The sequence below is a fragment of the Cyrtonyx montezumae genome, unplaced genomic scaffold (genome assembly GCF_038088225.1).
Source record: "Cyrtonyx montezumae isolate F1298 unplaced genomic scaffold, pur_monq_1.0 scaffold_8, whole genome shotgun sequence".
Classification (NCBI taxonomy): Eukaryota; Metazoa; Chordata; class Aves; order Galliformes; family Odontophoridae; genus Cyrtonyx; species Cyrtonyx montezumae.
The window spans coordinates 83,202,436-83,229,017 of NW_027072089.1; the positions used below are offsets into that span (position 1 = coordinate 83,202,436).

General features: G+C 44.2%; 1 protein-coding gene across 7 annotated transcripts in view; it reads left to right on the forward strand.

Moving 5' to 3' along the window:
* The window catches only part of ATXN1 (ataxin 1), a 194,116-nt gene that overhangs the window by 133,077 nt on the left and 34,457 nt on the right, over positions 1–26,582 (forward strand). The window contains exon 1 of one of the 7 annotated variants that reach the window (XM_065752312.1): positions 20,307–20,386. The exons of the other annotated variants lie outside the window; for them this stretch is intronic. The gene's annotated coding sequence lies outside the window, so the exon portion shown is untranslated. Of the gene's footprint in view, positions 1–20,306; positions 20,387–26,582 lie in introns of those variants that run through there. 7 annotated transcript variants of the gene reach the window in all.

The following is a 26,582-nucleotide window of genomic DNA, read 5'->3' on the forward strand; positions in this document are numbered from 1 at the left end:
GCTGTGGTTAGTATGTGCTATAGTGGTGATGACATGGGAAAATATGTTGTTTTTCTCCAGATGACTGTTTGAGGTTAGTTCTCGACCATTTTCTTCGTGATGTGCCAGCTAAAATTATGATCATAGCTTTGAAGTAAACAGGTTAGTTTGAATTATTTTTTTAAGCCTGATGAAGGACTGTTGTCAAAGAATGGAAGTTGTTGTTATTTGGGAAATTAAAAAGGATAGAGCCAGCCATCAAAAGGTCAGAAATGCTTACAGTTCTTAATTCCCCTTTCTTGAGAAGTTCATCTCACTGACAAGTGTAACTGAAGTTATCTCACTTCTGAGTCTAGCATGGACAAAGCATGACCCACGGGGTAAAAACTGTTTTTCAGGTGCTGCTTCTTCACCAGAAAATAGTGGGAGAGGGGGATAGGTAACAGCAAACAATGCCAGGTTTTTCTGCTGGTTGCAGAGGCAGCATGTCCTAGTCCTGTTCCTTGTGTTCCTGTCCTGAGTTCAGGATGGGAGAGGGACCCAATCTTGCAAGGATGGCAGCACAGCAAAGCCCTGAGTGGCATTTTAGGGAGGAGGTGGTGTTTGATGTCTTCCTATCTAATGATAAAAACAAAAGTGACTCAAATGTCACTTTCTTCCAAAACAGGAGCCTTTTTGGTGTGGGCTGCCAGAGTGTGTTAGGAGCAATATGCAAAATACACAGAATTTGTGTGGCTAAGAGATGGTTTCTTTTTCTTTCATCTGCCTCTGTTTCATTTTGTGCTGCAAGGATGCAGTTACATGTAAAAGCCTTGACATATTCTGTGGGACCTTAAACAGCTTCACTGTAACTGCAGCTCGAATTGTAGCAGAAGACATTATCCCACCTTAAATTTTCAAACAAAAACCCGTGATTCTGGAAAAATTCTTCCTCCACCTGCTATACCAGTTTTTGAGTCTGAGGTTTAGATCTGTTCCAAGGTCTTTTTGGTGTTACACCAGCCTTAAATGTGTTTGCCTGCACTGATCCCTTCCGAACTGATCTACTGAGAAGAGATTGTCAGCACAGCCCACTGAAGTGAGTATTTATCCACTGTTTCCATTTTTTTTCTGTATGGGCTAATCTCACCTCTTTTTGTGGTGAAGAGAAGAACAGGGAATGGAGTGTGTTCCTTACACCTCACTTGTTCTGCGCTGAGGAGCCTCTAAGGGTTCCCAAAGGTTAGACCATGAGTGCATACGGGTGCTGCCCTTCAGCCTCAGCAAACACAGACAGCATATGGCTCTTTTCTAAAACATCAGCGAAGAGCCTGAGGAAGAAATGGTCTTCTAATTCTGATATTCTTCTAATTCTAATGCCCTTCTAGTGATGCCTGGAGGCATCATTCCCTTTCTCAGCACGTTCTTCTGCACTCTTTTGCATGTCTCATGTCAGTACATCTAGTTCTCAGGAGAGTTTTAGGTTCAGTTTCACCTATTTTTTTATTTGATTTGGTAAAATATTTGAGTCTCAGTTAAAATAACGACAATATATTGATTAATATGATAATATTGATAATGCTGTCTGACCAGTACAATTCTTGAATTAGATTATGTCTGAAAAAAATACAGCTTGGATATAAGTAAAAAGGTCAACGTATTCAAGGGCAGTGAGTGGTTATGATTGTCCAAATGGTTATCTCTAAGTGGTGGAGTTCAGATGACCAGAAGTGAAGGCAAGCAGAACTGTTGGCTACTTTTTTCAGACATATATCCGTCAAAGTTCACCACAGTGAAAAACAGAATTCTTACACAGCATGCATATGAAGTAAAAGATTCTGACCATTGCCCAATGTGGTTGACACAAATGTCGTGTACCTGGAGCCAGGATGTCACCCTGCATGTTTTTGCATTCACCAGATGATGGTCCTGGTTGTAAGATAGGAGCAAGAAAAGGCAGTATTAGGTAGGAGGGGGTATTGTATCTAAATATTTAATGATAAAAATGAACATGACAAAAATGGTGCTTTATTCCAAAAGAGGAGCCTTTTGGGTGTGGACTGCCAGCATATATCAGGATGTGGTAGCTTAATGCCCTTTCTCCACTTTTAAAAAGACCAATGGACTTCTAATTTTCATGGCTTTGCTCACAATCTTTGTGAAGTTCCTGTCTAAGTTTGCAGGGTCAGGACCTTTGCCTGGATATCAAGCTGGGTAGATATTTGCACATACGTAGTAGGATCCTGATCCCAGCTGAGGCCTCTGGGCACAGTGCTGTCATAAGTTTTAAATAATAATAATGCTGTAAAAAGTTAAATAAATACATCAAGTTAATTTTACGCTCCCTTCCCCTCAGGCAGATGAGCATAAATTGAATTTTCTAATAATTAGCCCAAGCAATTATCATTGAATAGATATACCTGATTGCATTAAGAGGTGTGGTAACATGTGAAGGTAATGTTGTAAGGAGCAGAGCCGTTTCCAGACTGACCTGGCAGGACCGGGTCTGGCTGTGCATGAGTTGTACACATGCTAAATGAACATGTATGCTGTTTATTGTGTTGGCTATAGGCTATATGTATATGGCCATCTAGTTTGGAATTTGATCACTTCCATTTAGAGTCTTGGAAAATAATGCACTGAACTGCCTCCACTTGGCTTATTAAGCTGTCACAATAAAGGATGCTGTGCTGCCAGGCTGCCCTCCCAAATGCCTTGTAGAGACCATTAACAACCACCTGTCAAGCTCTGCTGCAGTGTCTGTGTGGCCTGACCCTCAACATCTGCTGTCATGCAGGGAAAGCAGAGCCTGCATGCAGCTGGGCACTCCCACAAATGCTACCAGAGGTGGGGGAGTGGAAACAAGGAGCTCCCAGGGGCTTGCCTTTGGATCTGCTGAGGTTTGATGGTGAGTGGTGAGGAAAACAAAAGGAAAAAAGGGTCTGTGTAAGGCAGATGGTCTCTCCATGCTCTCTCACCCAGCTTTGACAGAAGTCTCAGAAGCATTTCTTTCTTATTTTTCAACAGAAGATACAAAAGTATAAACAGATCTTTTCCTCCATTGCTGACTTGAATGAAGGCTGACCTTGTTACATGTGTGGAAATTGCTTGGCTAGGACAAATCTAACGTTTATTGTATTGTAGCTGCATAGATAAAGTCCAAACTCCCTCTCTGCTTTCCTTGCAGAGAAAGCTGCTTGTGCGTGCCCATTTTCAGAAACTGAATTGACAAAAGATGAGAGGGGGAAAATTAGCCCAGTAGCATCTCAAAAATGTTTGTGGAGGGTTTTTCATTTCATGCTCAGGGATTATTTTCTTTCTTTCTTTCGTTCTTTCTTTTTTTCTTTTTCTTTCTTTTTTTTTTTTTTTAAATTGTGAGCTTGGAATCCAAGGAGGCTCAGCAATCAGCGTGTTTGAATGCCGGCCAAGACACTGAACTGGCAGGCATCCATTCTGATAGCAGTGTGAGTGAAATGTGTACTCAGTAACTGGATTCAGGCCCTTCATAGTTTGCAAGCAAATATTTCTGCTTTTACAGATCAGATACAAAATAGAAAAAGCTGTGTGGCTCTTGAGCATGTGAGAGGGAGGGTTCTGCATCTTTACAAAGGGTTATTGCCACTTTGGTGTCCAAAAGTCCTGTGCCATAAGTTGTCATCACAAAGGCTACGTTCTAATTCCAAAATGAATTTAATTCTGTCTCTTAATGTTTTAACTGCTGAGTATGCCTTGCATAAAAGCTGTAAATACCTCACGCTGGCAGTAAGCTGTAGGAAAGTGAAGTAAATTGGCATTTTGTAAAAAGGTTGTACAAAACCAATGGAAAGCTATGCAAATAAGCTATGATACAGGCAAATTTGCATTTCCTCATGGGTTTAGTGATGATATGCACAGCATGACTTTGGCAGACTTGCTTCTTGGGATGAAGCACGTACTGGTGCTGTGGCCCTGTAGGGTCAATTTGACAAGTGCAACATTGTGATTTTCCATGCAGTTTCTCAGAACCACTGAGCAATGCACAGCAATAAATAGCAACAAAGGAAATTGATTTTTTAGAGTAAATACATTTAGTAGGAGGAAAAAGTGTTATACAAATCTTTCACCTTGCCAAAATAAGGTTAACAGTTTTGCTTGATGGTGCTGCTCAACTTTCCAAAGTGACTGCCTTCTACCGGCTTGCATTGACTTTTGCTCTTTGGTTGAGAAAACATCAGGATGAGAAGGAGATAATATAGTTTTTGTGCTCAGCATGCTCAGATCATGAGAGCAGTAGAGTGATGCTACAACCAGCTGACAGTGCAGTTTCAGTCTGTGAATTGACTGAGACAGTGGTAGCTCTTAAAACTTGTTCTTTTGCCCATCTGAGAAGAAAGGTAGGACCATATTGAGTAGGACCATATTGTCTGCTGATAATGTTGTTACAGGAAGGATGACATGGAAACTCACTCTTAGAGCCCTTTACCATCTGTCTTATTTTGGAGATACATTTTTTAAATGTTGGTGGAAAGTACTTCTGAAATGGCTTCACCTGCTTTTTTTCTCTCATAAATTTTATTTCTTTTCAGGAATTAGTTTGGCGTATTAAGTTGAAAAAAAAAAAAAGAAAAATAAATCAAATGAATTTGAAGTTATTGGTATTGACCTTCACATGCCACACGTTTCCACAGACCAATTATTTCAAATTTGTTTTCTTTTCTACTGTGGAAGTGGTCCAAATACAGATTTCTCTATACGTTTTTTTGTCACAAAGGTGAATTTGCTCCAGAACCTCTTCCCAAGCCATCTCACAGAAAGCCTGTTGGTGCAGTGTGACTGCTTCATCCTCTAGGGTGCTGGGCACTTAAACAGTGCTGGGTGTTCCCACTGATACCTAATCCCTTTGAGTGAAAAAAAACAAAACAGGTCAGGCAGTAATTTGCAGTAGGCTGTGGAGTCTTACAAGGACTGCTCAAGAACAGCCTCAGGAAAGCATCTCTCCTTCAGGCAGTACTTAAGTATTATTTCTCCTAGGGCAGTGCTTAGTTTGGTGGCTTTAGAACCAAGCAACTGGTACAATGCTGTCTCAAATTTAAGCACAAGCTTAAGTGCTCTCTTCCTGTGACCTCAGCGCACCCAGCACTCTGTTCCATTGCCTTACAGAAGCAAAACTGAGTTTGGCTGCTTTCAAGCAACGTCTGCCAAAAAAAAAAAAAAAAATTCCTAGCAAGCATCTTCTTTTTTTATTTTTTTTCTCTCCCATGGCTTCTCTATAAATAGTTGAACACTTTTTTTTCAGAGCGAGTTCAGTTTATGTTCTGTGGTGGTGAGTGAACACTGTGATGTTCTGGTATGTGCTCCTGAATCTCATCATAAGATGCTTGAGTAGAATTTAATTCAGGTTTATAAATGAGAGGAAAAAAGACTGCTATTAAATCTTGTTTGAATTTTTGTCACTGACTACACGAGTAGCCCTTTCATTTGGAAACAGTTCGGCTTCTCGTTTAGCTGTATCATTGGATGCATGTTGAAAGTTTTCCCTTATTATCCTTACCATGCAGACAGTCACGTCATTCTTGAAATGAATGCTCCTTTTGCTGTCCATATGCAAGACATTATGCAAACATCTGTGTAAGTCCGAGCATACAACAAGGCAAATTATTTGACAGGATGAAGAGCCTGTCAAATAATTCCACTCCTGTCTACAAAGGGTCTGTCCATGGAGATCAGCTTTGTGCTGGTACCGCTTGATGCCTGTTGGCTTCGTGTACCACTGCCTTGCTACTAACAACTACTAGGGTTTCATCTTTTTTTTGTTCTTCTTTTTTTTTTTTAAGGACCAAATGCAGAGTTTTATCAAGTAAATGGTATCAGAATTGTGTGGGATTTTGTGAGTCATTACCAGAAATAATGCTGTGGGTGGATTAACTCCTTCAAAGCGGCTGCTCTGAGTGTTTACAGGCTAGTAAGGTGCATTGAAAATAGGGTTGTGCCTGCAGTTCCATTCTGCACCCCTCAACATACCCTAGGTGAGGGAGATCATCATTCTTGTACTGTTGGCAGCACCTTGATACTTCCTGCTGGCAAAATGAAATTGAGTGATTTTCCTCATACTCTGGAAAATGGTGTTTCTCGAGGCTGTGCCCAGGTGATAGGATACTGTAGTGCATAACACAGGCATTTCTCTCTGTGGCTTGAGAAGTGGTGGCTGCAGTGCTTGCAGAAGTGCCCCTGAGCAGCATAGTGGTGGTGACTGCATGCTGTGCCTGCCTCTCAGTAGCAGGACTTCCTCAGAGTACTCTGATCCCAGTGTTGCGGAGCTTTTCTTAAATGTATTCATCTCTCTAAAATATTCATTGTAATTGGCTTCTTGTGGGCCCCCTCTGGCCCCACAGAATGGACCAACTACCCATTGAAGGCACCACTCAAGAATGCTGTGGGAGACTTCTGTTGGAGTCCTGCTCTCTCCCAAAGTCACCATTTGAGTCAAGTACCTGAAACTTTCATGACCTGCAGTGCACTTACACAGTGCATTTACACATCCCAGCATGGTGCAGGAGCTACTGCCATGTTCTCTCTCAGATGTGGGGCTGCGGAGGTAGGCATGCAGTTGTCATCTCACCTGCTTTGTCCAAGTGTTTGCCAGCTCAGAGTTTCTCATTTGTTTTGGGTAGAGTCTTTCCTTTTAGGTCTTAAAGGAACAGGAAAAGCTTATTCTCCAAAAGAGTGGTCAGACACCGGAACAAACTGCCCAGGGAGGTGGTGGAGTCACTGTCCCTGGAGGTGTTCAAGAATCATTTAGATGTTGTACTGTGGGCCATGATTTAGTGGGAAATATTCGTGACAGGTGGACTGTTGAACTGGGTCATCTTGAAAGTCTGTTTCCAACCTTGGTATGGGTTATCTATGATACTACTCTGTGCACTGAAGAAAGTGTTTTGATGAAGTCAGAATGGAGTTCAAGAGGAGGTGTCCAGCTAATAGTTGCCGTGAAGAATGGTGTAGTAGTCTGACACATGGCTGAAAGCAGCTCTACTGAGTGATGGCTCACTGTGCCTCATGCACTCCCAAGCCTAATATATAACAAATAAACATGTGACAGCAGAAGTTTTGAAATTACAGTGAAGGGAAACAGCTGGTGTGGTAAGGCAAAGCTATTCTTGGTGATGCTGTAGTCAGGGCAGGGCCAAGGGTGGCCATGGTCCTCCTGATCTTGGTCTTGGTGAGACCTTGACCTAGGGGCAGAAGAACTGGCTTATTTTTTGTCCTCCTTATATAATCCTAATGTAGAACTGCTTCTGGATTTCCCTGGGCATATTTTTTCTTCTTTCCCGATTAGAATCTGAAGCGCTGAACAAAGAAAGTAACAGTGGTGACAGTATTGTTTTTTTTATGTCCTGTGCTTTCTGTGCCTGTGGCAGCTAAGTTGGAGCCATAGTGCAGTGCAGCATGTGGAGCTCTGTGGGTTCAGGTGTGGAAATACCAACCTTGCTACTGCACAGGTACAAACTATAACTGAGTGTTGTGTATATACTGTAAACCTAGTTTGTGAGTTTTTTTATAAATCCAAAGCATAGGAGTGATCTTGCACATTGACAGCATTCGCACATAGGAGCATACACTTACCTGGCAGGTCTCAGTAGGAAATAGGGCAGGCCCAGAGCAGTAACTTTCCACTGACTGCATCGTTCCTGATCTGTGGTTCAGGACAGCATTTTATGCACATGCAGATGTGTGTTCTCATGTTGTTGCCTTTTGAGTTGGAGCTCTGTTGTAGGGCAGAATATTGCTGCTGTGTTTTGGGTATTATTATTTTGGGGTAGTCAGTTACATCTTGCACAGAAGCACAAGTGCACACACTAAAGATATGCAGAGGCAGGTGGTAGCCTGGGTTTTTCTTCTGTTTGCAGTTTTTAAATTAAAAAAAAAAACATTTCAAGCTCTACGCTGTCAAGAATGTGGGTGTCTGTCTGAATGAAAGAAAAAGAAAATAAACTTACATAATAAATACACTACTAATTTCCAGTTTCCCTACAGTCTTTGCATAGTCTAACTACTTTCGAGAGCTAGTTTGGTTGACTGGTTGCTTATCCAAGGAAGAGAAGCAAGTCTGGAAGAAAATTTCCCTGAATACAACAATTATGTCAATTATCAACAGTATACGTACTCCAGTTACAACATGAAATGCTGCTTTCCAACAAATTCAAATCTGCTTGCTTTACATCACATCATATGTCAAGTATGGAACACAAATCCAGAGGCTTTGACTTTATCTGTATGTGATATATATATATAAAACAATACTGGTTTTCCTTTTTCAGCATTTTACAAGTTGACTGCCTAGAGGTAGGCACCTGGATGTATCTTTAGGGACTGAAGTAAGTGGGATGGTTTTCCAAGTTCTTGCGTACCTGCAACTCTCTGAGAATTAATTAAAAGCAGATGTTCTTTTTGGCAAGTTTGACAGAAACAAATAGGAGATGCTGGGTGCCCAGCACCTTTGAAACAGTAGCTGCTTGTTCAGATGCCTAAACATGGAGTATGGTGTTTAAGTTTAGGCACCTAAGTTGGGAACACTTTGGCCCTGTAATCATAACAATCAGTGTCCCCTCTGTCCTGAAGTGCTGCCACACAGATTCCTCTGAGAAGCTGGAGGTTCACGTGTGGGAGTGAGCGGGGACAGGGACGTATCTCAGCACAGTGGGAGCGAGTTCGGCTGCCTGCCTTACAGCACATGCAAATGAGGGTCAGATGGCTTGACAGTTGGTTATGAAACTAAACAGAAATGATGCAAAATGGGATTCATTTTGCACATATTTTTAGTTTTTGTCTTTTAGTAGCTTGAATCTTTAATTAAAATCCCAAGGAGAGAAAAAAAACCCCACAACACTAAGTACAAGCAGCAACTGTTAGTTTCACATAGATACTGGATGTAAAGTAGTGGCCTGCTATGCTCTTTTCAGGGATCATTTTTATCCCATCACAACTGAGAATATAAAGCCATCTTACAACTTGCCAGGAGTGACACCTGCTTTCATACTTCCTAATAATTACTTCAGCTTTGACAGAAAGTACTTGGCAGGGTGCATACAAATTATGACTCGCTTCAGGGTACAAATAATGTGATAATGACTTTAAGAGTTTCTCTTTATGCTCGGGATATTTGCATGTACATGCTTTGTTCGTATGAAATGAGCAAATGAAGAAGAGTTTTGGTTCACTTCTTCTAACTTTTGAATAAAAATGCCTGTTTTGGATATTGTAAGCATACAAATAGATGAGAAAAGTGAAATAAATAGTAAGATTTTCAGTGGCTGGCTCATTTTCTTTCTTCAGTTCTGTTTCTGTGAAAGTGCCCAGGATGTTTGTGAGGAATAAAATGATATCTGATGCTAGATGCTGAAAGTTGTCTTGCTAGAGCAGAAGACTTGCCTGTAGTTAAGTGACATCAACCTGCAAAGGCTTTTCTCCCTCTGCCCTGCCTTGCGGTGAATGAGTTTTCAGTTAAAAGGGCATTTGGATATGGCATGTGCTCTTTTCCCCCATTTTTTTGCTGTTCTTGTTGCATTAAATGGAACTTGAAGTCACATGAATTTATCTGTCTGCAAAATCAAGGTCTTTATCATATATCTGACCCCAAACTATAGCTGGGAAGTTAATCTTGCACGATACTTGGTTGTTGCTGAAAACCTTTCAGCCCTTAAAGCATTCAAGATTAAACATTTAGAGCATACACTGCGTAGAAGCCCATCTGGGGAAAAGGTGGCTGCTGCACAGAGACCAGTGATACACTTGCTTAAGATCAGCCCAGTCTCTGGTGGTGCAGAGATATAATTCCACATCGAGGTGGAACCAGTTTTACCCTAGGGCAGGGTAGCATCTTTCTGTGCCATATTTTGTTGTCCATCTGCAACCTGAGGTTCTAAAATGTTAAAGAAATGTAGTGTTGAATGAGGTCTCCTTATGTATATCTTTCCTTATTCGTGTCTGTTACCTGTTCCCCATACGGTTTTCACAGCAAAAAGGAGCCCAGGGAGAGCGTGAGGGATGAGTGTGAGATGTCCTTAAGCAGCTTGCTGAACCAAGGCAAGTTGAGCAGTTTCTGAAAACCAGAACATGAAGTTTCCACACGAGCTTCCTTAGAGACCTGGAAAAGGAAGGCATCAATAAATACACTGCCTTTGCAAGACAGAATGAGTAGTAGTGGAAAGCAGTTGGGAGCCAGTTAGTTATTTATCTGAAAAAAAGTACAGTATGTTACTTTTCCACCTCTGCTAGGGGACTTAGAAAGACAAATGCCTTTTACTTCCTGCCTGAGAGAAGTTAAGCTCTTTCTATAAAAAGAATGAATTTGGAAAACGTCTGGCATGTTTCTGTGTGCGTGCATAATGGTCTGCGTCTTTTATCAGACAGAGCTTTAGGAGATACAAAGTTCATGTGTGCATGTCATTACCAGAAAGACTTTGGCAAATCGCAGAGAATTTGGACAGCTGCAACGAAAGTGATTAATGCACTAGAGAGATTAAGAATTAAATACAAATGGCTTGTCTGAATGAGAGAGAAGAGGGTAAAGGACCAGGGTGATGCTAAAACTACCAGTTTTGCGCTTAAATATCCAAGTCTGAAAAGGAACTGGTTTGGGTGGTCCAAGCAGTGTGACTAGGCATTTCTGAGCCCAGAAAATCCAGGCTGACATCCAGAAGCACTTCCAGCTAGCGAGATCTGCTAGATTGTGGGATAATGCCCGTCAGGACAGGGTGGAAGCCACATCACTTGAATCATTTAAACGAGCCACAATAGAGGCCGGGTGCCCTAGGATATGGCTCCAGAGGGGACCACAGCATTCCCTTCCAGGTGATTTTACCCTTTGCAGTGCTATCTGTGGAGGTACAAGCACTGACAATGGCTGGAAATGGCGTGGGGATTTCTGATAGTGCTGCATTTTAGCATATATTTGAATAGGAGTTTCCTCGCAGAAGCTCAAAAATCCCTTGCTGTTAGTGTTTCTGCCCTGCAACAGCCTCTGCTTTCTGCACTTACTAAAACATTGCGAAAGAGAGCACAAGTTGCCTTACTGTAAAACTACCTGGTGATAAACTTTTTATGCTCGACTTGGAACAGGCTGATAGGGCTGTTCTTAAAGTCAGAGGAAAAGCTATTGGCAGGCTGCAAACAGCTGCTGCCTGTAAGAAGGGCTGAGCAAACGGGTCTGGTTTACTCATTCACTACTCTGCTGTATCTCAGCAATCCCCAAGTTCTTAAACTGCTTTTCATGTAGGTGCTTGGTCTCTTATGTCCCCGTTTCTCTGTTTGACATAAGGCTGATATGCCAGTGCATGACTAGAAAGCTGCCACATGTATGATAAAAACTAAGGGTTTATATACATTATTATATATATTAATAACCTGATAGAGATGGTTATGTTTGTGGCACCATGTCCACCACAGTTCTTCTTACAACTAGGCTCTGTGCACTGCTGGAGCTGTGAGGCTTCAGATGGCTCATGTGCACTCTATTTGCCACTCCGTGGGTAAAAAGGAGATAAAGTTGTCACCTCCTTCCTTTCAGGTCCATGTTAAGTAATTTCACAGGGAAAATAGTCTGCTGCTGGCACACTGAATTTTCAGGGTTTGCATGCTTTGCACTGAGTACGTAGGAGACCAGGTGACTCTATACGGGTTTCCTGGTGCCAGGCTCCATCACAGTGTGCAAACCATGCTGGCAACACCCTGCATGCTGCTCTCTCTGAGAGCCCCCTGTGCAGTTTACAGTGTCACAGCTGGTTTTACAGGGTCTCTGGAAGGCAAGGTTAAGGACTTCCTGCTGCTGCCACTTAAGTAGCAGGACATGGACAGAGATCTGGAGAGAAATATATGTTGAGGTGTTTCCTTAGCAGGAAGTATTGATCCTGAAAGCTATATTCTATTACAATGGCTTTATTTCTCCTTTATTAAATGACTGATGCAGGCTATATGTAATTAACTGGGGTGATGGATTCTGATGAACTGAAGCAGCCATTGGTCGTCGTGTACATCTTAGCTTTTGCTGGGTATTTGACTGCTTTTAACAACCCTTAAATAGGGTTTGTCCTGGAAATGAAGGTCTTAAAAGCTGATTTTATCACTTAGTTGTACACTAGGTTTTGGTTGCCTAATTTACTGTTTTTTTTTTATCAACTTGTACTGGCACTTAATAGTGCTCATAAATAATGAAACATATTTCTGCTTTTTAATGTGCTCCTGTTCCCATTGTCTGTAAGCCTGTTCTGAAGGAGCAGCTGGGGTCAACTCTCAGGTAGCATTGTGTCTTTGTGAGTATATACTAATGGAAGACAAAAGTCATTCAAAAATGGTTTTGAATCTATTGAATTAAAGCACATGTTCCAGATTTGGGAGGAAAGAGGTGACTTTTTTCAGCTGTGTTTGTGAGGTTTGTTTTTTTTACTTCACAAAGCGAAGATTAAGCTGAATTTCAAAAAGAGATACAGCCTGAAGCCATGTTCCTGTTAATTTTTGCAGACTCCAATAAAAAATACAATCCTTATGATATTATTTGGAGCATTCCTGTAAGTAGTCTTGTTAGGCTCAAATTCTGGGATAGATTTTAAATTGACTATCTGTTATGAGTTAGATCTCAAAAGAATAATCTATAAAGTAACCCTCTTCACCATCCTTTGGTGAACTAATTTAATGTAAGAAGGACATGGATCTGTTAGAGTGACTCTAGAGTAGACCGCAAGGATTCTTAGAGGGCTGACGCATCAATTCTCTGAAGAGGGGCTGAGAAGGTTGAGAAAGTTGGGCTTGTTCAGTTTGGAGAAGGCCCCAGGGAGATCCTGTTATGGCCTTCCAGTACTTGAAGGGGGCCTGTAGGAAAGGTGGAGAGGGACTCCATCAAGGGAGAGATGATAGGGCAAGAGGTGATGACCTCAAACTAAACAAGAGTAGATTTAGATTTTATATTGGTTAAGAAATTATTCACTGTGAGGCCGTTGAGGCACTGGCAGAGGCTACCCAGAGAAGCTGTAAATGTCTCATCCCTGGAGGTGTTTGAGGCTAGGTTGCATGGGGCCCTGGACGGCCTGATCTGGTGAGAGTTATCCCTGCCCAGGGCAGGGGGTTGGAACTACATTGTCTTCCCTTCAAACTCAAACCATTCTGTGATTCTAAGACCACCGCTGTTCATCCTCTGCAGTGGTATGGGACTGTGTGGGAATGGAGAGCAAACTCTTGACCAGTGTAATTCGTCCCTCTAGATGAGGGATAGGAGTCTTGGTCTCCTGAAGCAATTTGCATGAGTAGCTTTGGTCTTGTACCTGCCCGGCACATGATTTTGGTGGACAGGGACTTTCAGTGACTAACGCCAACTGTAAGAGTGTGCAGCTTCTTGCAGTACAGAGCTCCTCTTACAAGCTTGCCTTAGCTGTTAGTAGAGGAAGGGAGTTACGCTTGGCTCCTCTCCCTGAAATACTCTGGTCTCCAGAGCTGTCAGTCTGACATTGTTCTCATCTGAAAGTTGCTTAAAATAGAGAGGAATAAAGCAGCAAGGAAGGTGCTTGGAGAAAAATTGCCTGTTACACTACAAACTGTAATGTGCAAAGTACCATTCTGCAGTTCAGGGTAAGCACACAAAAATTAAGAAGCGCCAGAAAAATTGCTGTGGATCAGCAGAATATCTCTTGCAGAGTTAAGAGGCAAAGGAAGTGAGCAATAGACAGCTCAGAGCTTGGTCTGACATTTGTGGATGGTGTATCAGCGAGCCTGGGTTGTAGCTGTAAAGGTAAATGGGACACCGATACGGATGAGGTGGCACTAAGTGCACAGCCGAACAGCCTTACGTGGCAGTAGCTCCCTTTAGGACTCATCAGCTGTGCCAAATATGAGACTAGCATCTTGGATGGGGTATAAACGGTTCAGCACTAACTGCATTTCAGGAGTGAAGAACAGTCACCTACGGGCTATAGGAGAAGCAGGCAGAAATTTAAGAAGCCAAGGGACAGCCATGGGGAGTGGGGTTGCTCAGCGGAGGGAAAACCCCACGCACTGGTCTTGTGATGAACAAAAATGCAGGTTTCAGTATGTTGATAAGCAGTCTTTTCCTTTTACACGCACACACATTAACACATCTGCAATTGCCAGCAGACTCACTTCAAAGAAGATGGTGTTGCTCGTACTTTCCCCTTACATTTAAATACTCGGATCTGTGAGAAGAGCTGAGGTGTTGTCCTGTGTGTCCTGGCACAGCCACATGCTTAAGGCTGCTTTGTCCCTTCTTTCCATGCTTTCACCTCCCAGCAGTGTTACTAGGATTTCCACGCAGACCAGGGGCAAGCTTCTTGTCCTGTACGCAAGACTTTTCTGGCATAAAAGTTTGCATGTGTGAGCATGTTTCTGTGGCATGGTAAGGGTGTACCTGTGTGGGAAGAATTGTCAAATTTGAAAACTTCTTTTTTCTTTCATTTTTCAAGGAGTTTCAGAATTAATCTTTAAAGCTTCAGTGCACATTGGAAAGACACTAAAAGAGTAAAAAACTTCCAGATTTCATAAGTAGCATTTTTCTCTTTGTTGCCTTCATCCAAGAGGAAAAAATAAAATACTGCATGTTATTTTTCTAGAGGAAAAATAGAATAAACTGGTTCCTGTCTTTACAGTGAGCAGAGCCTTCCAGAAGAGAAACAAATGCTTCTCTACATGGTGTATGTGGTTCCTTTTGTCATTTTGAGAGGCTGCTATTTGAAAAGCTGAAAGTGAGGTGATTGGTGTAGGCCCAGTCTCACAGCTCTGGTACCCACAGGGCTCCGCTCTCCTTTCAGGACAGGGACAAGAGAGGGATGAGAAGCGTGCTTACCCTCAGTGTACCATGGAAGGCTGAACTGGGCTGGATCTCTCTGCCTCCCCACCCATGGCAACATAGCAAAAAGTAGTCAGAAAAAATCTGACCCCATCTTTTCTCACATGGGAATGCAGTCTTCTGATCACTGCCTAGCTCAGCAGAGGCAGTGCCAGCCAACACGGGCTAGCCATGGGGTTGGGAAAAGCAGCGTGGAAGTGAGAGGAGGGAGTGTGCTGTGCCCCTGAATGGACTTCAAAATATTTTGCCTTTGGCTCAAAAGTGAGCTGACTAATCCTCATGGTTTGGCCACCTGTCCTGCCGCGAGTGTCTGTTGGGGTGGAACTGCGCTCTCTCTTTGCATTTAACAGCACACGGTGTTGCTGCCTGGTGCAGTTTTACTACCTGGAGCAGTTTGTGCAACCTGGGCCAATGTGCCCGGACTGGCCCAAGCACTGTGGGCACCAGTCCATTGCTCAGCTTTTCATCGTGCACTGAGAAATGAGGGGAGCATAGAGCTACAAACCCACTGCTGGCTCAAAGCAAAACCTATTATTTGATTGTGTTTCCTGACAAGCTCTATCTTGGGCAGTTGCATGCAGAGGAGATAGTGTACCCTTTAGGCGTGTTGGACTGAGTTGCACTCTTCCCCTTTGTGCAGTGTTACCCGTTAGTTAGATGCAGATGAGAGACAAAACCTTTCACAATTAGTATTTTAATGGGAGAGGGGGAGTGACATTATGACCTGCTTACAAACGTGCCCGAGATAGCCTGGAGCACAGCCCACTCCGGGCAGTGAAATCCTGCTTCCTGGGGATTAGTCCAGAAAACCAAGCCCCGCTATCAGCTCTCTCAGTTTCATGAGACCCGGTGAGAATGTTCGAGTGTTTCCAGGCATAGGAGCGACACGTTCCTTCTCCTCGTCCTGCTGAAGAAATTCCAGGCAGCAGGGAGATGTCCTCAGAGTCCAGTGCAGCTCAGCTAGCTCTCCTGAGTGCAATGTTCCCTGGGCCTTCCTCTGGAGAAACGGAGGAAGGAGCTTCTTTCCAAGAAAAATGTAGGCTGGGTAATCTGACATCATTTGGAGTCACATCACCCTACACCCACCAGCATGCAAAGATAGAATGGGAATGGCATAATCTGTTCTCACGGTAACACTAATAGTACCGCTCTTGCAGCTCATTGTGCCGTGTCCCCACCCGCCATCGCCACAATTAACATTTCTCGCAGTGACTTTGAAAAGTGTTGCCATAACAAGGTTGCCGATCAGCAACTACAAAAATCTTAACGAGGTACCTAATGGAGCTTTTTGTTTCCATTATTTCTCCTTAATATATTCTGAAAAAGTCAGGAGGTTTTAACCTTGCCTTCAGCAGCAATACCCGGACGCGTTTAATAGAATGCCGCTTCATTTGTGCTGGTGCTAGACTACACTGAAAGGGCTCGGAGACCCCTCTAATATAGTCAGTCACAATGGTGCCCGAAGCCAAAGAAAACGTATAGCCAAACACATGTTTTTGGTCTTGAGCTGAAAAAATGCACTTCATGCTGAATAGCCTCCTCCAAGTGCTGCAGTTAATAAGCCATGTTGTGTTTTTACTGGAAAAGTCTGCTTCTAGCCAAGCATTCTTTGCATTTTTCCCAGGATTTAGTCATAAAATCACTTTAGACATATTGCAAGTATGAAATGTGTGCACATCAGATAAAGGGCAGCAATTTTTGTTTTGCTGTACAGCTCCATGGAAACATTTTTATCACCGTCCAATGCATTATCCCCGGCAGTCTGGCCCCTTTCTTCACCGTTAGCATCCAGTCGAGTGAGCAAACGCCGACGGCCAGAGCCTGAGCTCACAGCCCGAGGTGAGAGCGGTTTGGGGAAGGGACGCGCAGCCCCAGCGCTGCTGCGGCTTCGGTGCCATCGGAATCCAATTGCGCTCCTCCTGCGGTCTCGGGCGCAGGTACTCAGCAGCGTGCCGCTCTGCGTATTCAGTGCTGGACGCATAATCCCGCGTGCTTGAAAAAAAAAGTGAGAAACCTGGAGACTTGCTGAACTATTTTAAGCGTTATTATTTCAAGAAATGATTTACGCAAGCGAGAAAAGCCTCTCGCACAGTAGGCAGCTCAGCCCCGGCGGCAGCGCACGGCACACGCTCGCAGCCCCCTCTGGCTGATGCTCGCAGCATCGTGCTCTGCTGGCAGCCAGCCGCAGTCCTGCTGCCTCCCCGGGGAGATAGTAGGGGGCAGGGGTGAGATTCCTGCAGGGAACCGCTGCTCGAGTCGGCAGCGGCGAGGTTTTGAAAGAACAAGCGCGCACTTGCACTCGTTTTTATGTATCGGAATAGGGGGAGCTAGCTATCAAACATATGTTCACACATCCTCAGTGTACAGAGTAATGTGTATATACCACCTCGCCGAGCCAAGCTGTGTTCTGAATAAGGGAGATATTTAAAGCGGCTCTGCAAACTTCATAGCGGCAGGCTTGTCTCTGCGGGGCCCTGCAGGAAAGCCGGTCTGATCTGCATTTCTGTGTGCACCGTGTGTGTACGTGTAGCTATCTCAGTGCAAAGAAAAGGGTGGATAGGTTCGGAATGCATGTGAAGGAAGAAAAGGCCGAGGAGTGAAGAGAGGGTTACCCAGCCCCATATGCGACCCAAACCCCATGAAGGGGGCACGGGGCCTGAGCAGGGTGCTCGCCACCTGCCCGTCATGAGTCGCTTTCTGGCAGATGAGTGAAACGTCAGTGCTGTGACAGCAATCTTTGTCACCGTTACTGAGAGGTTTGGGGCCTTTTGCGACCAGCTTGTTTGTGGTGATGCTTTTGCTACGCTGTAATGTGCCAGGGTGCATCTGAGAGATGAGCCTGGGTCCAGATGAGATTACGAGTGCCGTTCTTGCTTGCTGCAGAGGTTTATGATGGGAAGGATGGCAGGGTGTCTGTGAGTACACAGCATTCCACACCCCAAAGGCTTAGAGATGAGGCGGGGGACCATCCAAGAGGGAGCTAGCTCATTGCAGCCGCCAGCTTCTCCTGAAGAGCAGCTCACCAGGGAAACCTGTCCATCTGTCTGTCTGTCCATCTGCCGGCCGGCCTGTGCTGATGGGAGCAAAGGGGCAGCACAAGTCAGAGTGAGATCTCAAAGGCAGACATGATGACAACAGCAAAAGCACTTGGCATGTCTCTGCAGGGTCTCGGCAGGTTCGTGCGCAGTTCACCAGGGGTATGACACCGTCTTCTTTTTGGATCAGACCAGAGCAAGGATTTTCTCATTCTAACCAGCTCTCTGAATGTACTTACTAGCTCAGTCCCTGGAATATTTTATCGCTTTCCCTTTTTTGACAACTTGGCATTTTTCACTCCCCTGCATGGTAGCAGCTTTCAGAGGGGAGGAACTTTATTCCCCCGCTGCCTTTCTAAATGCCTTTTTTTGTTGTACCTAATCAATCTTGCCGTGTTACTAAGAGCAACGTTGCCTCTGGCCAGTCGAGAAGCTGGAGCTGCGCGTGGCCTGGTGTGTGCTGGCACAGAGCTGCCTTTCATGGGTCCTCCTGCCTGAATTACCGGTGTGGCCGAGATCGCCATACTGATAAAGCAGAACTGGAAGCACTGAGTGTTTCAGGCTCTGCTCTCCGCCGAAAGGATAATTTTAGAATACTCTTCCCCTCGACAATAGTAATTTTACAGCAGTGTAGCTGTGGAATTTCAGAGTTAGATCAGTGTAAATGAAGGCAGAGTCAGCTCCTTTCTTCCAAGGCAAGGAACAAAACTCTTTATATCAGCAGTTATAAATGTATAAGAAAATCCAAATGTGCATACACACACAAAAATCGACCTCCTCTTACGGCAATACTCTAAATAATTAATATAATAACCTGCTTACAAATTCAATCTAGGTATATTAAATTAGTCGAGACATTCCGGAGTAGTTCTCTCCTTTTTTTTATTTTCTCTGGCTTCGTATGCCAGAATGGGTAATTCCCACCCACATTAGTAGCAAGCAAACATTTTCTTTCTCATCAAAGAGTTGCGTTTTCAAATGAGCCTTTACCTCACTTCCAGGTTTCCAATAATGTTTTTCTGTGTTTTTGTGTTCAGAATTTTCTGTTTCTCCAGAAAAAGAAAATGTGGCCCATTAAATCCACCTTCCTAGGGGCAGTTCTTGCAACTCTTTGCAAACAAAGTGCTTAAAAACAACTTGGAAGGTGATTGTTCTAAACAAATGTAGTAAATAATCCTGAAATTGTTTACGTCTGAATGGCATTGCTTACTTAGATGTGGGATGCCTTTGGTATGAACGACTCCAAGAAGGCTGTTTTGGGCTTTGTGTTCATTAATACAGGCAGCTTTATTGCTTGTATGTGTAAAAAGCCTGACCCTTTGAATCTTCCTTTGGGGGAACTGAAGTTAGGCCACTAAATGAAGCTGGCCTGATACTCAAAGGTGCTGAACAACTCTGCCTTCTGCTTAAGTAACAGGCAGATGCAGCTGCTTAGGCTGTGTTTTTCTTGGTTCTTATTAATTTAGAAGGTTGATTTAAGAACGTGAGATTGAGGATACTGGTCCTTACAGAGCTCATATTCAGTGATGAAGTCAGCACATGCTCTCTGATGCTTGTGCAGAGCTGCCCCTCATTGCAACATTAAGCGGTGCCTTCATGGAGAAGTGGGTCAGAAAAAGCTTTCTTTGAGTGTTGTGTTCCCAGAGCTACAGAAGTTGGTGAGGGGATTTGAGGACCTGCAGTACCCCAGATGATTTTCAAGGTGATTTTGTTTCTTGCCAATAGTGGTCACAAGGTAGAAGCCCCATGGTCTTTAGGACTTAAAAATGGCACATTTGCTTCCCCAGAATGTAAAGGTTGGCTCTTAATTTGCTGTCTTTGCTGCAGTTGCATGAGCCATCTCACCTAGGGTGTGACCTAGAGGTAAAGTATGGCTCATTCCTGCTGTCTTTCAGTTGAAGAAACCAGGCTGAGCATGACCTTCTGTACCACCAGCTGGATGTAGGTGCAAGAAAATCCTTGCTGCAGTTTACTCCTTGCAATAGTTGATTTCTCTTTCTTCTTTTTTGTTTTTCTTTTTGCAGTAGGTTAGGGTACAATGATGCAGTAAGCTACAACTTCCCTCCTTGTGGGCAGTTCAGTGGGAGTCTAAAAAGGCACTACATTGTATTTACCTGCAATTTGCAAGGCACTACACGTGTCTGTGGAAGCCACACCTCTACCAGAGACAAGGTGAGCCAGCTGCCATGCCATTTTAGTGATCTGGGGTAAGATGAGCTGGTGGCAAAGCTTTCTGCCATGTTGGTGATGGCCCCTTGGCTCCTGCAGCTGCCAGAGGCTTGCCGTGGGCTGGGAGCCTGTTTCATATGCATGAGGGTGGGAACGCTGAGTCCTCCAGAAAAGTAAGTTTGCTAGACACCATTTATACTTACAAGGAAAAGAGCAGTGATTCCTGCACACAGCTACTTGCCAGCCAGCCCTCCGAATTTGTGTTACGTGATTTATCTCGCTTACCTAAGCTGTGAGCAGACCCTGCCCACAAATAACAGTACCTGGATTGCCATTTACACAGCAGTGAAGTATGAGACGACGTGAAGGCTTAAATTAGCTTTCAGCTCATAGACAGGTAAGGACAGATACTGCAGCAAACAGTAAGCCCTTCGTGCATCTGCTGCTCTGTATGACCATGTGTGCAGTGCCCTGATACGGCCAAGCGACCTGTAAACTCATACCGGATACATTTGGCTAATAGCAGTGGATTAGCCTGCCATTCTTCTGGGCATGCATCATGTCAGGCAGCATTTCCACGGGGACAGCAGCGGGCTTAGATCTGGCTGGTACAGACACTGGATTTGGGGATGAATGCATGCCACTGACTGACCTCAGGGGTGGGGTCCACTGAGGATTGTATGATAGTCACACGCCTCCCACATCACTGTTATGACTTGTGCACTTCTCAATAACGAAGAGATGTGTTTGTGGCTGTACAGCTGAGAAGGTTCTTGTACACCTAGTACCAGTGCAGTGACACAGAGAAGTTGTTCCAGCTGGGCTGTCAGTATCTTACAGGTGGCTGCAGTCTTCTTGTCTCGCTGTTACCAGAGTGTACATAAGCCCCTTGCTTTTGCCTTGGTTCTGTCCTTTTTCAAATGCCATGCCCACTCACACAGGTGGGTTTAGGTAGGGTGAGTTGGCATCAGATCTTTACTGTGAGGAAGATGTAAACACAAAGTTGCACGCATAGCTTAGTTTTACTTGAGGAAGTGTTAGGAAGATCTGAGAGTAAAATCTAGCTCAAATTGTTTAGATTAAGAAAATATATACGTTCTTCGCTTGACTTGCCTTTAAGCATTTTCTTAAAAGTACTAAAAGAACTCTTTTAATGAAGCATAAAAATTGATTGTTTCTTGCCAGGAGGGATCTTCTTCAATCTTCAGATATTAAAGACTTCATGAGAACCACAGGAAGAATATATTCTTGAATCATTTACATTTTTCCCCTTTTGCAGCCTTATGTAACCATGCAGAAAATCTAATAATAAGTGTGCTATTAGTATCCAGTGTGGCACCTTCTGCAAGATGAGGTGTCATATTATTATAAATAATAGTGCAGAAATGTTGTAGACACAGAGAGAGAGCTTCCATATGTGGCTTATTTGAGTTACCTTTATTGAAAAGATCTTGGGCTAACTGAGTCAATCTTTGCTTCTGTTTTACTATTCTATTTTATTGTTCGAGAGAGGAAGAGCCTTGCTGCTTGCTTTTGTTTCTGTGAAGCCTGGTGTGCTATTAATGGTGTTGAAAGGAATAGGCTTGTAGCAGTACTCAGAACCAGGTGTCTCGTGGTCTTTTATTTTTACATACACGCCCACTCTGTCTTTATTCACTCACCCACAGGCTTTTTAGGATCAAACCTGACCTACAAGCATCCCTTTCAGTTCTGGTCTCAGGGCTGGCAAGGCTACTGGACTGAGCTGCTTGTACAGGCTTTGCTGGAAGACAGGCAGCCTACAGCAAGGGGAAAAAACAGGGTCTTTCCACTTTCCACTAATTGTTTTTGCTGTTCTTTCACCCATGCTCTATTTGCAGCTGACCACAGCATCCTCCCTCTCCAGATATCTATTCTGGCATCTCTTCCCTCAGGTCCTCACTTATTTGTCCGATACAGTGTGCTTGAAGACACTGGTAGAAAAGCCATATCAATAAAACTGATGTTACTTTTGCATAAATTACATTACTAAGCATTCCTAATATCCACCCCTGGAAGAAGTGAGCACATGAAAATGCCTTGGATGGCATCTCCCTACTCCTGACATGACATGACATCGCCCTTCTTACCAAAAATGGCTTAGAAATTCCTCTGATCACCAAAAGAAACTGCTGAAACTTCAAGGAATGGCAAAACAGGGCTGCCTGTGGAGGTTTAACTTCACCACCTCACTGTGCGCTCCTTCCCTGTTCGTGTAAGGATGCTGTTTCCCTAACGTCCATCCCATCTTTGTACCACCTTCAGAGCCCTTGCCTTGCTTGCCCTGCTGCCTGTCTCACTTTGTCTTTCTTCCTAAAAAGCTGACAGTACAGGAGCATGAGCTTAAAGATGTATTTTAAGTGTTAATGTGGCCTGAGGCCCAAAGGGAGCAACCATAGCTTCAACAATCTGATTCCAACTCAGCCATTCACAGCAGGTGATGCTTTAGGCTTGTAGATTTTGCAGAGTCATAGATAGGATAGGTATCTTAACTGTTGCCCTTGATAACCATGACAATAAACCTCTCACAGCCACTGAAAGGAATTGGTAACCTCCACCCCAAAACACTCAACAAAGATCCTGGTTGTTTGCTGTAATTTTGTGGGAAACAGCTAGGGAAAACAGTGCATTTCTCAGAAGCCTCCAGAACCCCCCTAATGATTGTAGTAATGGCAGTGAGGTATATTGAATGTTGGCATGGTTGGAACAGCTGATCCAGTTCATTTCTATGTAAAAGACTGTGCACAGTATAACTCTACATGTTTGTTTTACTGTTGTTTCCTCCTGTGTGCCTTCCTGGTGCTGGGTGGCAGGGACCTAATCCTGCAAGTTACTGAGCACTATGAAATTCCATTAAAGCCAGTGCATTCAGCTTCCTGGTAGCTTGTAATTTTATTTGATGCAGGTTGTGGTGCTGCTTTGGCTATAGAAATAAAGCTATTTTTATAGGTTTTGTGCTGTAAGCTGTAAAGCTGTACTGAGATGTTTAGTGGATCTCTCTGTACTTCTCCCCACTCATCCTGGAGACTTAATTTCTTTCTCTTTTGGAGTTATTGCTATTATTTCCTTTATCTTTTTTCTTCTTCCCTTCCCTTCCCTTCCCTTCCCTTCCCTTCCCTTCCCTTCCCTTCCCTTCCCTTCCCTTCCCTTCCCTTCCCTTCCCTTCCCTTCCCTTCCCTTCCCTTCCCTTCCCTTCCCTTCCCTTCCCTTCCCTTCCCTTCCCTTCCCTTCCCTTCCCTTCCCTTCCCTTCCCTTCCCTTCCCTTCCCTTCCCTTCCCTTCCCTTCCCTTCCCTTCCCTTCCCTTCCCTTCCCTTCCCTTCCCTTCCCTTCCCTTCCCTTCCCTTCCCTTCCCTTCCCTTCCCTTCCCTTCCCTTCCCTTCCCTTCCCTTCCCTTCCCCCTTCTTATTAATAACATGTTTTCTTTCATGGCCTCCTACTTCCATAGCTTTGCAGTCCTTCTCCTACTTGGGTGGGTCTTTCTGTTCCTCTCTTAGCTGTGAGTCGTCTCCAAGCAGTGGTAACTATGAGACTTCTGAGGTCTCTGTTGCTTGAAGTGCTTATTCAGAACCAGATTGGATAATTTCCTGGCCTGTTTTCCTTCTCTTCTACTTTGAAACATGTGATAAGTTTGTTTATAGAAGATAGGGTAGTTGGTGCCAGCCTGAAGATAGGCTGTTTTCCCTTCATGCGCTCCTGAGTGACCATGACAGTGTCATGCTTACTGTGATGAACCCTTTTCCTTCATGGAAAAACTTGGATTTTGCTTTTCAGGAGTCACTTAGCATTAAATACTGGTACTGTTGTCATACATAACTTCAGATTATTTTTATTATAAGGATAGAGACTTACCTCAGAACTATCTTTCATTTAGGTCTTTCACCAGGTCAATTTTACGAGAAAAAAATGGACTGTGACACTTAGGCAATAAAAATTGTTTTTCTGAACTGGCAAAAGCCTTTCTCCATTGGCCAACCCTTGTAAAACTGACCTTCAGAAGGAAACCTGTCAACTACCCAGGGACATCAGAGCAGGTCATTTCAGTTGTGAGGTGCACACCTTTCGATTAGGTTTGAGACCGTGTGTCCAACTGCTCGGGGAGGTGTATGGTAGCGCTTCTGCAGGGGAAGAGTTGGTCCCTTTCATGCCTGAGGGAAAGGATTGCACTCTGCTGTGTTTCTTCTGTGCTTTTTCTTTTCCCTTTACTTACTGGTTAAGCTTTACTGGCAAAAGAAGAGTGAGGTCATGACTGCACTGTTTATTTTGTTTCTCAGCTATCTGAAAAATACAGCCTTTTGTAGCTGCAGCCTTCCAGGGACTGAACTTAATGGCCTGGGTTTGGATTTTACCATGCCAGCCATTGTGCAGTGGTGTGAAGGGTAAGGTGGGTCACCCCTATCTCAGGGCTTTGCTGCTCATCAAAGGCTCACACACAACGTGCAATCCCAGAAGACAGCTCAAAAAAGGGAAATATATCACACAGTGCTGGTGGCTCTACTGGTGAGAGCCTATGGGTGTTGCTGAGGATGGGGCTTTGAGGCTGGCCTAGGATTTAGCTGCATGCCTGTGCCCAGGCCACTGTGGAAACCTGTCACTGGGAGCTCATTAGAAAGGCACAGGGAGGAGAAGCAGGCTCCTTCCTTTCACTGATTTCACAAACTGGAGCTTTTCTTGTGCTCAGTGATCATCACATGCCTTCTCCAGTGACAGGGAAGGAGGCTGCTCCCCTTTCAGCCTCTCCCACTCGTAAGCTGTTTATTCACATTAAGTGGTGAAGAGGCTGGATCATCCTTGCTTCTCCAGCGTGTCCTCAGTTAACACAGGGTTCTGGCAATTGTGTCTCTGATTATTCTTGCACCATCCCTACCTTTTAAAAATATTTCTCTTTAATTGCTGCTTTGTCAGCTGTGTAATATTGTACTTGGATCCAAAGGTGCTTGTTAAATAAGGGATTTGAGGCTGCAGGGGACCGAGCTGATCATTATGAGTCTGAGAATGGGACCTGTGAAGCGTGTTATCCGAGGCCTCCGTGGATAGTTAAATTAAATGAATGCCTTTGTGATAAACAGTTTTTTTTTCTTTCAAATTAATCAATTGTGTGAAAGCAGGGAGTAAGCGTTAGCAAGCTGGATGGGAAGAGCTGGAGAGTCACAGCTGCTACCTGCTTCTATTGCTAAGCCATTAATGAGCAGTGAAAGACTATATAGCATCCAGTGGTTTTAGATCCTTTCTTTTTTTTTTCCTTTGCCCTTGCCTAAAGGTGGCCCAGAAAAGATGCCAACAGGCAAAAAGCAGCAGGAAAATGGAGCAGAAAAGCGGTGCTGCACAGTTTTCCCAAGATGTCATAGGTCTGCCATAAACCTTACTGAGGTGCTTGCTTGGTGGAGGTGATTGTGAGGGAAAGGAACTGCAGGAAAGGGGTGGAGAGTGACGAGGCTGTGGTACGAATTGTGGCTCCTGCCAAGAAGCTGTGCAACAGCTGTCATGCCTGCAAAAGACTTTTTGCTTCGAGCATCTTTTCTGTTCTCTGTGCAGGGGATGACTTGATCGGTAGGCGTGGATGTAATGCTTCAGCCTACTGGCTCGGCCTACCCAGGTCTCTGCCTTCACAGAGCAAATACTGCTACTGGTTGTTCATCCCCATGCTGCTGCCTCGTCATGGGACTCAGATTGTACATCCAGGGCCTGTCAAGCACACAGCTTATCTGTGAGAGACCCTAATGAGAGGCTGGACAGGCTGCTTGAGGATGCAGGAACAGGTAGCCCTGCCCCAGCAAAGCAAGTATGAGGTGCAGTCTGCCCTCCATTGCAGACTGATCAGTCGGAGCAGCAGGAGCATGAAGGAAAAGGGACTGGCTGGCACGCACAAAGGATGAGATAGCATTTTTGGGTTGCCTTGAAAATATGAAGGTGGTCTCATCAGCCAAGGGCTGGCTGACTGCACAGTGGTGTGATTTCATTCACTAGTTGCATCAGGGCCAGTATCATTTGTGCTGTGTCTCCATTTAGAGGGGACATATCCAGGCTCATTCTTGCTTCGGTTGCCTGAAGCACTGTGAAATATCGCTATGTGCAGCAAAGGGAGTGGGGAATGGGGTGTGAGAACACTCTGATCACCAGAGCTCTGTGCAGAGAAAATGCTACCCCTGTATGAGGTCTGGACTCCCCATGGCTGCAAAGGGTATCATGGGTGGTAACACTTCCTACGTTTACTCTCTGTTGCTAATGGCCATGGTTTCACCAAGTACAGACACTGCCCCCTTTGGGGCAGTAAAAAGCTAGTCTTTCTTCCCTTAAGCTGTCAGCAAAGGTTTTTTCTTTTTGGTTTTCTTTATAAATGTTTTCTCCATAGATGTAGAGAAGGCAAGCTTTCTTGTTGCTACAGCTTGTGCTCTCTGGTCTCTGTGCAGTTGGTCTAGGGAGAGTGCTTATACTTTGGGTAATCTTTCACCAGTAATTTAGAGAAGGTATAGATTTGTAGCACAGCTGTGTGAATTCAGAGGAAAAAAATAGTGCTAGCTGCCTCATGTTTTCTATTTTCACTCTGCAGTACTCAGCCAGCTCTTTCATGTGGCAG